At 43.5% G+C, this 11,813-nt stretch overlaps 1 protein-coding gene across 5 annotated transcripts in view; it reads left to right on the plus strand.

Moving 5' to 3' along the window:
- APBB2 (amyloid beta precursor protein binding family B member 2) overlaps positions 1 to 11,813 on the plus strand; it is a 501,466-nt gene that overhangs the window by 41,452 nt on the left and 448,201 nt on the right. Inside the window, exon 1 of one of the 5 annotated variants that reach the window (XM_063921022.1) lies at positions 729 to 923. The exons of the other annotated variants lie outside the window; for them this stretch is intronic. The gene's annotated coding sequence lies outside the window, so the exon portion shown is untranslated. Of the gene's footprint in view, positions 1 to 728; positions 924 to 11,813 lie in introns of those variants that run through there. 5 annotated transcript variants of the gene reach the window in all.

The following is an 11,813-nucleotide window of genomic DNA, read 5'->3' on the forward strand; positions in this document are numbered from 1 at the left end:
CGGCCAGTATGTGCATGAGCCCAGCAGCACATTTGATGGGTGATATATCTAAAGATATATCGGCGCATCGTGCTGTGTGTAAAGCAGTCAGCCGACCGCCCGTACACTCACTGCAGTAGCCAGCGGTGATTGACAACGCAACTGGGTGGGCACATGTAAATGCCCACCCAGTTTGTGACGTCAGTTCCGACAGATCGGGCAGTGTGTATGCACAACACACTGCCTGATCCATCTGTAGATATATCTGTAGATATATCTGTAAGTGTGTACCCAGCATTAGTTCCAAACACACCTTGTAGCACATACTGTATTGCTGATACTGTGTAAATCATGGCTTACTTACAGCTGGGAAAGGGGGGTACACACAGAGAGATCTGTGCCTAAATTCTAAGCAATCTGACTAGATTGCTTAGAAGTTAAGAACAAATCTCTCAATGTGTATGCCCTACAGCGTTAGCGATGTGATGCCCCAGGCACAATCTAGTAGATCGCTCATTTCTCCCACTCGTTCTTCTCTCCCTGTGTGTACGGGGCTGAAGAGTCTTGACATGTCACTAATCTGCTGGTAGCCAGTGATCGGGTCCAGCTGGCAGAATTTGAGAAGTCCGGATTTGATACCCTACCTTAACATGGCATGCTTCCATTATTCTAAGTGTTAAATAAAACTCCTTGTCTGGAGTGACATGCTGCTTGTCACACTAAGGCACAATAAGCGCACAGCTCAATAAACAGGAATCTGATGCTTAATCGACAGAACGAAGTGACTGCATGGCATGAATAATGTCACTACTCCGCACTGGCGAGGATCGTGTGGTAAAACACAGGCTAATATCAGCTCCTGCCTGCAGACTGTTTCTGTACATAGCGATACGTCTCGTTTTGTCAGAGGTTTTGTGGTGAATCAGACTCTGCATTCAGACCTGGTGAGTAATGGAAGTGCTGCAATAATGCCTCTTGCTGAGAAAACCTTGGAAGCCTGGAAGGGCATTTTAATTTACTGCGGTTGCCCATATAGCAGCAGTTTTACACATTATAGACGATCGCGCAACTAAATAAGACATCTGCTTTTCATTTGTCTGGTATGAATAATTTTTTCCCCCATCCATGGATTAAATCCGATTTGTTGGATCACCTTCATCTCCTAAATGTAAAATCTGTTCTGCAGAACACATTTCTACTAACTGCAGCAATATGATTGCCCCAGAGGAACAGGTAAAATAGCCACATGAAATAAATGTGATATAAAGGAAAAGTGTGTCGCTCCGACATGAGACAGCGCATAAAAGCTCCCTCACTCTGAGAAGAATGTAGTGGTAAAGCCCTCCGCAGCATTATATGACTTCATTACTAGTCAGCAGGTCAGAGATCATTCTACCCTTACTCTGACTTCAGACTGCAAACTGACTATGAAGGATGTCACTTCTGTAGGGTTTATTTTATTTCCTTTAAAAAGGTTTTTATTAAATGTAAATATGTTACAATACGTTACATGTGCTTGTAGACGTATCCCCCATCTCCTCAGGACTGAGAGAGGGACAGTGTGGATCAAACAGCTAGTGTATGTCTCTGAAGCCCCGGTACGGTACGATATGTTGACAGTGATGAAATGTCAACATATCATACAGTACCTGGTGGCCCAGCAGCAATTTACCCACTCCTGAATGCTGCAGCAACGTTTTGCAGGTCCCGCAGGCCATGTGACTGTGACTTCCGGTCAGACCTCTGATCCTCCAGCTTCCGGGTGAGTATTTCTCACCAGTCTCTAACCCTCCCTCTAGTGCCTAATCCAAACCCCCTTCCCCAGCATCCTAACCCTAACCACCCCTCCCCGCACAGCCTAACCCTAGCCCTCCTACAACCTACCAAACTGTACGGGCTACTGTTGACATTCTGGGAATGTTGAAATGCAATGTAACGATGTTGACATTATAACTGTTGAGGGGTAGGGTATGCGTGACTGGCGGTCAGGGGACGGCTGGTCACCATACCAATGGTGGGGTCCCGGCGACGGTATGTCGGCAGGGGGAAAGGGGGAGCGAGTGCAAAAAGCCCCTTGAGGGCTCAGTGATGAGCTGTGCTCACCACAGGTTCTATTCCCACTCTATGGGTGTCGTGGGCACCCATGAGTGGGTGGCATGGATTCTAAGTGATAGGGATGTGGGGGGGGGGTTTGTGATTCTGCTGGTCACATAATTACATCCACTGTCGACATTGTGGTATCAACATTGTGATTGTTAACCTTTTGACTACATCCTCTAAGCCCCATTGTAATACAGGTAGCCAGGGCCCCAGGCCCACTTGTACATGACCCCACACTGGACTGACACCAGCTCTTATGGATGGGGTTTCTTGAAAACAGGACATTCCATAACATTCCATGATTTTTGTGACCCCTCAGTGAAGTGTAGAGAAGTTTTGTTCAGAGGCGATCTCTATTCCAGGCCCAGCACGTATTCTTCCATTGGGCCTAATTCTGAGTTGATCGCAGCAGCAATTTTGTTAGCAGTTGGGCAAAACCATGTGCACTGCAGGGGAGGCAGATATAACATGTGCAGAGAGAGTTAGATTTGGGTGTGGTGTGTTCAAACTGAAATCTAAATTGCAGTGTAAAAATAAAGCAGCCAGTATTTACCCTGCACAGAAACACAATAACCCACCCAAATCTAACTCTCTCTGCACATGTTATATCTGCCCCACCTTCAGTACACATGGTTTTGCCCAATTGCTAACAAACTTGCTGCTGCGATCAACTCAGAATTACCCCCATTATCCATAATTATTTAACCAGTAAAACAACTGTTCCATGGGAATCTGCTGCCGATGTTTAATTCTGCTTTGGCTGACCTGGAAGTATGTTGGCAGCTCCCACTGGTGCTAGTAAATGAAGATATGCAGAACATGGACATTCTCTGAGCGGAATAACTGATGCCCATATGTTTTGCTTAACATTCCTGGAAAAAAGAAACCCTAGCTGCAAATTAATTAGTTTTTCTTTTAGTATTAAAAACCATTAAGCCTCATATCCTACTAATATATTATAACAGAAGTGTATATGCGTCCTATTTCAAGCTGTATAGAGGCGGCTCATTAAACACTCCCCCTGATATTCATGCAGAATGGCTCTTTGTGCACATATATCTCACATTTACTGTAGTTGGTGGAGTTCTATAACACAGTAGATAGTGTAGTGCTGGAATCCTAAAGTCCTGATTGGTAGCGGAGGTCCTCTCCAAATAAAGATACGCTGAACCGTTTAGTATGTGAATGAAGTCATTCACAAACATATAGCACCGTCCCTGCAGTACAGCCGATGCCCGATACATCTGCTGATATGGGGAGGGGGAACTGCACACCCTAATTACAAATATAACGAGAGGTGCTATCATGCTGAGACTTGTAGTTCCACAAAGAAAGTACATATAATACTGATGCACACTATAGTACCAAGCACTGCTAATCAGAGTAATTATAATAAATAACTCTGCAATCTAACATAGAGCAAAATCGAGGTGCTTGGCATACTTTTTGGAAAAAAAACTGGTCTACCAATCGGCGTCCAGGTGACCTCGTCCCCAGTTTAAGTCCAGGGACCCCACCAAGCCATCGAAGGCCAGCCACCTCTGGGCAGCACACTAGTGAGAGGTTAAGGTGTTAGTAATAATAAGAAAGATGCAAAAGCATAATATTCATACATTGATTGCAGCAATGCATTGTTCCAAACGTTCAGCCTGTCATAAGGCTTTAATTGTAAGTTGTGATGCCAATAAGGCATTTGACCGCGTTTCCTGGTCTCATATACTCTGAGTTCTTCATGTTCAACAATTCGGTGTAGAGTTTATCAGTGTATTTCGCTTGCTTTATACACAACCCCAGGCATTTCTTACAATCAATGGTTTAAATACATCTTCTTTCCAGTTGCACAGAGGAACACCGCCCCCATTTAAACCTATTCAGTTAGTGGAAAATCAGCTGAGATACATGTTACTCACATATTCTCAACATTGCGTATACTCACCTTGGACACATGGGCAGTGCCAAATATCTCAGAATCCATTCACAAAAAATTAACTTACGTTCAACTCTGATTCAGGGCCATAGTATTTATTCATTAAACAGAGTTAATACAGGGGTAGATGTATGATACTGGCACATATCGTGCCTGTATAGCTCTTCCCGCTTCGCCTCATTACTGAGAAGCAGTACGGTAGCACTAGCGCCGAGATATATTAACATCTCTACTTCCGGAGAGGGTGAGCGAAAACTCCCCTCCTCCCTATGGTGCCTAACCCTAACATACCCTGTACTTACCAGCGGGATCCTTCGAGATTCTGACCACCGGCATCCACGTTTGTATCATGACTTTATATACAGGATTAGCACAGCAATGTAACACAGATCTTTTTCTTCTCTGTAAATCAACTGATGCGTTGCGTCATTTAAAGCTGGCATTCTGAAAGCTGTATATCATGTGAATTCAATTAAGAATTTATACCTTCCCATTTTTAGATACTGACCAGTCACCTAAGAGGTCTAACTAATGTGTACGGCTGTGTTCCATGCAGATCATGTCTAAACCACTACAATATAATCAAGAAAACTGGAAGGATATCCAGTAGTATCAACTGATATTGGGGTAATCATCGTCACTTTCACTGCTGACAAGTGTGTGCTAATTACCTTATTAGCTTTGAAAATTACCTAGAATGTGATTTGTTAACTCCGAACATAGCTACTGCCCCATTATGAAGAGGTGTACACACTTATGCAACCGGGGTTTTGTAGGGATTTTTTCCCTCTCATTTTCTTAATAATTATCTGGTGCGTGAGCCTTTGGTCACACTCCCAGCTTGACACTGCATGTGTATCCTATTCGTGGTGCACAGAATCCACTACCTCTGTGCACCCCTGAATTCCTTATGGCGTATACCCCGCTGTGTTCCCTCCTTCTGTACTGCATGGGCGCCGCCATGACACTTGCGGTCAGCAGACAGCCATCATCACCCCCCCCCACGCACACACACGCATAGCAGTAGCACCCCCCCCACACACACAGACACCAGCAGCACCCCCCCACACACACACACAGACACCAGCAGCACCCCCCCCCCCCCCTACACACACACACAGACACCAGCAGCAGTAAGTATTATGGACTAATTAAGCTAATAGGAGACTTTCAGTTTCTAAGTAGTCATTATGGGGTTTTCTAAGGCCCTCTGAAGCAAGTCATGACATTGTTTCCTTAAAATGCAGATTTTAGGTAAAACTGGACTTGCTCAGAGGCTGCGCAAAAAAACCCTAAAACAACTTTCGCCGGAGAGGTGGGGTTGGGGGGAGGGGGGGGGAGCAAAAACCCTGTGGTGCAAGGAAAATACAAGAGTAATTGTATGGCGGAAGACAAATACTATAACAAGAGGTCATGTACTGGCACTGGACGGTAGCGGGTTTAGGGGAATTTGAGGAAGAGTAATTTCACTGGAAGTATAGGTGGGTAGAATGGCTTCCAATAGAGAAGTTACAGGCTGGTAAGGTAGGGGAATATTAACATTCTAAATCTGAGAAACCTTTAGAGATCAAATACAATCTGAGGTTTTTAAATGGACAGACGAGATGGGCTTCATTCTTCTCCATGTGTTGTCCCTGGATTTGGCTGGTCCTAGTTGGGGTATCAATATTGATCCTCCTCCTCTCCTACTACTTCACACCCTGCACCACTCTGGAAATGCCTACACTGACTCCCCTTACTGTCCATTATCCAACTCACCCACACCTACAGCACAAAGCCCCCAGCAGCACCCCTTCCCAAACCTCATCTGAGACTGCTCTGTCTTACATCCCTGACCTAAGCATCGGCCTCTCTCTGACTACCACCTCTCACTTCTGTATACAAAACTTCTTCCGTACTGCTACCCACCTATGGTATACCTTACCATGCCCGTTCACATTGTGCCCCTCTCTGCTTGCAGCACCTATGCCCTTTTCCTACTAGATAGTAAGCTTTCTCATCAGAAGGAGCCCTTCCAGTCCTGCATTATGTTCTAGGTTCATACAAATTGTACTGCTGGGTGTAAGTGCAGCCGTCCCCTGCACAGAGGTGCAACCACTATGTGTACAGTAGCTGGCGTGTACATGTTAGTTATTACATTTATAGAAGATTAAGGGGTCTATTTACTAAGCCTTGGATGGAGATAAAGTTGCTGGAGATAAAGTACCAGCCAAGCAGCTCCTAACTGTCATTTTTCAAACACAGCCTGTGACATGGCAGTTAGGAGCCGATTGGCTGGTACTTTATCTCCAGTGACTTTTTCTCCATCCAAGGCTTAGTAAATAGACAGCTTAGCCATGTATGGCACACACCGGGGCATCTGGCACCTTATAAATGCAGAGCTGAGTTCCCCCTGCAGCTCTCCGGCAGCCGCCAGTGTATAGTTCCCCACACTCTGTGCAAGTGCTTTGCCTTTTTTATTTGCAAACGGCGGTTCCTACCAATGCTACTAGATGTGAATTACAGTAAGGAGACAGACCCATGATTTGTTGTACACAATTGCATCCTTTATATTGATGATGATGATGATAATCCAAGAGTGTTCTCTCCTGTTCTACAATAGGCAAAATCTATCCAGGAAATCTAATCTTAATTATACAGATTTTTTTTTATCAAAGAACTATAGCAAGCAAAAGCATTACAAACGTCTTCCAGTAATCACAGGCTGTAAATCTGAGCCGCATAATACAAGATGTGATTGTATTAGGGAAAAATTGCCTTTTACACATTTTATGGTCATCACCACTTTGGGTGTTTTTGATTTTGCTTTTATTATGCCTGAGTGTGGATCTGGATGTTTCAGTTGTCGCTTTATGTATGCAAAAGCTCTGGGGTGTAATATAAAGGATTATGTTACCAAGCCATGAAGCAGATTTCAGATGAGAATATCACATTGTCTACAACCGAAGCCTCTGCAACTGTGTATTCAGTAACATACTTTATTTCTGGATAGTAAAGTATGAAAAAGTAAAAAAAAATAATAACATAATGTGTCACGTCGACCTAATGCATGTCGACCTAAAGACCGGATACCACCAATATACTAATATCTTCATACCTTATTTCTATGCACATCAAGGCATACAGTATGTCTTGTTTGCATAATATATGCTTGGAAAGTGTGTGTGTGTGTGTGTGTGTGTGTGTGTGTGTGTGTGTGTGTGTGTGTGTGTGTGTGTGTGTGTGTGTGTGTGTGTGTATATATATATATATATATATATATATATTTATATGTGTATATATATATATATATATATATATATATATATATATATCTAATGTGCAATTTAAAAATAAAATTTAAGCCACTTCATTTAATGCTGTACTTTATCAAATCTGTATATTTGAAACAGCTGAATGCTACAACCCCCGCACAGTAAGTTAGTTACCCCTATGCCTGCTTCCTTAGTGGTGCACATGCATAAGCCGGATTTTCCACATTTGTGGTATGAAGGGAATAACTGTTTAAATTGCTTTAGCCAAACAACAACTTTGTATTGTACTTAGATAGGCTTTCCATGTAACCGAATGGGGAAATATTCTCTGGCAATAATAATGCTGACAAATCACCGGCAGTAATCCATTTAATGTATAAGACATATACAGGCACAAACTCCTTTTTCCATCCTTTCATAAATAGGAAGAAAGAAAGCATTTTATATGCCTGTTGGAATTTAAACCACTAGGCTATGTCATAATACATTTAGGAGCAAGGGCATAGCTAGATCTATAGGGGCCCCATAGTCAGATTTGATTGGCAGGGAGGTTTGGATACCTTGAATTGTTGGTCATGGTCTGGCATCTAGCCCCCATCTAAGCCTTCCATGGCGATTCTTTGTGTAGAACCATTCTTTGAGCTTAATTCAGACCTGATCGCATAAACAAATTCTTTCTCTAATGGGCAAAACCATGTGCACTGCAGGTGGAGCAGATATAACATATGTAGAGAGAGTTAGATTTGGATGAGTTATATTGTTTCTATGCAGGGTAAATACTGGCTGCTTTATTATTACACTGCAATTTAGATTTCAGTTTGAACACACCCCACCCAAATCTAATTCTCTCTGCATGTTATATCTGCTCCACCTGCAGTGCACAGGTTTTGCCCATTAGAGAAAAATGTTGCGATCAGGTTAAGCCATACTTGCCTACTCTCTTGGAATGGTCGGGAGGCTCCTGTAAATCGGGTGACCCTCCCGGCCCCCCGGAAGAGCAGGCAAGTCTCCCGATTTCTGGGGTCCCCCCTGCCCGGCCGCCCACTTAGTGAGTAAAGGGGTGGGGGGGGTCCAGGCAGTCGATGGTGCAATTCTTGTTGAATCACGTCATCATAGCCATTCCCCCTGCAGTATAATGCCGGTAATAGCAGCATTACACTGCGGGAGGCGTGGCTTAAATTACACGCTACATCAGCCATACCCCACCCCACCTCTGCCCCACCCCCGTTCTGCCTCTGCCCGCCCCCCTCTGCTCGTCACTACCCTGCCCCGTCCCCTGCTGAGCCGACCTGGCGAAAGCAATCATAAAGTCGGTAAGTATGGGTTAGGCCCTTTATTTGCTATCATCCCAATTCCCGCTTTCAGTAAATAAAGCTGCCCCTTTTCCCCGTTACGTCTTTATTGTAGACATATATATTTTGGGCTGCATATATATTATATTATATTATATATACATATATATTATTTATCTTCTATATACCTGGTGTATCAATGTAGGCTGACATCAGTTGATAGGCAGTGTATGTATATATGTATATATATATATATATATATATATAATACCTTTGCGTGTCACCAAGCAGTACCTTTGCCACTTTCTCATAAGTTACAGATCCTTCATTTTAGCAGTCTGATGCTTCTTTGCCAGTTCAATATAATTATTATTATTATTATTATCTTCATTTATTTATATGGCGCCACATGGGATCCAGATTTATGGCATAATATGGGTATTGGGGATGTTATATGGGTTACTTGTTTAAATGATAGGCCATAAAACCACATCTGTATTTGGTGAGTAAACAAAAGCTAAGGCAGAGAGCGTTTGCCCTTCTGCGGGGGGAGGGGAGGGAGGTAGCAGTGCTGAGGATCTGCAGTCGCATTATATACAAACTCCAAGGAAAGGAATGAATACTATAACAGGAGACCAGTGAGTCTCAGTGCCAGCTCAGGCCTTGCTCATTAACTAGAATTAAGACATGGAAAAACTAAAATTGACTGTAAAAACAAAGATATCCTATTTTAAGTTCAGCAACATTCTTAGACGTGACGATTGCTACTCCAGGAAATGTGCGTTACTAGACCATACAAATGTTTTAGTAAGCCTGTTGGGTTTAAGTGTCTAGAAAATTAAATGGCATCACAAATATAAGGCTGCAATTCTTACCAGCAGCTAAGTAAGTCAAATGATTATTAATATGAATCAATTGTCAATCCCGAAACCTAAGTAAACGGACATCAATTGCAATAGGTTTGTGTTGAACAAGCTGCTTAGGGTGATGCCAAAGGAATTCTCTTTGCAGACAGCTCTTAGCTCACTAAGCACTGCATTTTCCTACAGGTCAGAAATGTCTCCTCTTAATAGACGCATAATGATCTGAAATTCTCTGGCCTTAGGACAAGAGGAGATGTTTTTATGCAGCTTTGTTATGATCTATTCAGGACAGGTTTCGTAGAAGGTGGCTGGAGGTAATAGTCATTTCTGTTTGCCTACAAGCCGAATTCTCCGCATAGCTCTCATTCTTTGTGCGGCTGGGTGTGTAGCCTGTTGCTAGGTAACAAGGTATGCAGTAAAATGACATTGGCTGGTAAAAATCGCTATCATAGAGAATTTGAAGACCATTTTTTTTTCTAATGTAACCCATTTTGTTTCACAGGACAGTAAATGCATATTTTATGGTTTAGCAGTATTATGGATGCCCTCCTTTGTGTTTTTCCTTTGTAATCACTGCAGTTCTGTTCTGTAATTATTTCAGTATATAATACAGCGATTCTCCACGCGTGCAACATCAGCTCTGCATAGTAAATTTCCTTATTGTCAATTAGGATGCAGCTTCCCTTGAATACACAGGAGAAACAGGATAAATAAAAAAGCAGTGCCAAAGTTAACCCGCCATTGTACAGTGTAACCCTGCTTTTTGTGGAAGTATGCATGTAAAGTCCTGTCCATGCTTTTAGGGGGTTGCAGTTAATATCCTGAAAAACGGGATCCCGGCGTCAAAATACAGACAGCCGGAATCCCGTTTGCTCTTCCAGCGAGGCGCGCTTGCCTCCTGCCGCGCACGTGTGTGTGTGTGTGTTGGAGGGGGGGGGGGGGGGGGGGCGGTGGTGAAGGTTAGGTTTAGGTATTAGAAGGGTGGTTAACGTGCAGGGATGAGAAAGGTATGCTTAGGAACCGGGAGGGGAGGTTAGGTTTAGGTATTAGAACTTTAGAAGGGTGGTTAGCGTGCAGGGATGAGAAAGGTATGCTTAGGAACCGGGAGTGAAGGTTAGGTTTAGGTATTAGAAGGGTGGTTAGCGTGCAGGGATGAGAAAGGTATGCTTAGGAACTGGGAGGGGAGGTTAGGTTTAGGTATTAGAAGGGTGGTTAGCGTGCAGGGATGAGAAAGGTATGCTTAGGAACTGGGAGGGGAGGTTAGGTTTAGGTATTAGAAGGGTGGTTAGCGTGCAGGGATGAGACAGGTATGCTTAGGAACCGGGAGGGGAGGTTAGGTTTAGGTATTAGAAGGGTGGTTAGCGTGCAGGAATGAGAAAGGTATGCTTAGGAACCGGGAGGGGAGGTTAGGTTTTGGTATTCGAAGGGTGGTTAGCGTGTAGGGATGAGAAAGGTATTCGTAGGTACCGGGAGGGGAGGTTAGGTTTAGGTATTAGAAGAGTGGTTAGCGTACAGGGATGAGAAAGGTTTGCTTAGGAACTGGGAGGGGAGGTTAGGTTTAGGCACTTAGAAGGGGAGGTTGGGATTAGGCACCAAGCGGGGAGGGTTAGGTTTAGACAGCGGGGAAGGGAGGGTTAGGGTTATGCATCATTGGGGAGGGTTAGGTTTAGGCACCCACAAGGGATGGTTAGGGTAGGGGACAGCGGAGGGTTAGGGTACTTTACACAGGGCTGTCGGGATTCTGATTGTCAGGATGCCGATGTCGGTATTCTGCCCGCCGGCTTCCCTTCCATCAAGATATCATACTGAGCCCGCTTTTAGACAGACTTGGTCCCAGATTTCTCAAGCCTTGGAGAGTGAAAAATTGTACGGTGATAAAGGAGCAGATGTATTAAGCCTGGAGAAGGGATAAAAAAGTGATAAAGCAGTGATAAGTGCAAGGTGATAAAGCACGAGCCAATCATTACAGATTTGAAAAATGACCGTTAGCAGCTGATTGTACCAACTAATCAGCTCATAACTGTCAATTTTCAAACACATCCTGTAAGATGACAGTTAGGAGCTGGTTGGCTGGTACTTTATCACCATGCAATTTATCACTCTCCAAGGCTTGATAAATCCGGGCCTTGGTTACTGTATAATAATGAAAGTCTGCATGTTGCAGAGTACTTTTAAGAATTAAATCCTTCACTTGTTAAGTTAATAGGCTGTCAAGGCCTTAAGCTTAGCACTCCTAAATAAGTATACCCTTAAATCCCTGAAAATGTAAGGATTCACTCTAAACTAATGAGATACAGGACAAACTAAGCTATAAGGCACTTAAGCAGGCCGCACTCTAAGGAGCTTACACAACCAAGTGGATTATTAAATTGCATTGGTATGGAACATCAAAAGTCAT

This window comes from Pseudophryne corroboree, chromosome 1 (assembly GCF_028390025.1).
Source record: "Pseudophryne corroboree isolate aPseCor3 chromosome 1, aPseCor3.hap2, whole genome shotgun sequence".
NCBI lineage: Eukaryota > Metazoa > Chordata > Amphibia > Anura > Myobatrachidae > Pseudophryne > Pseudophryne corroboree.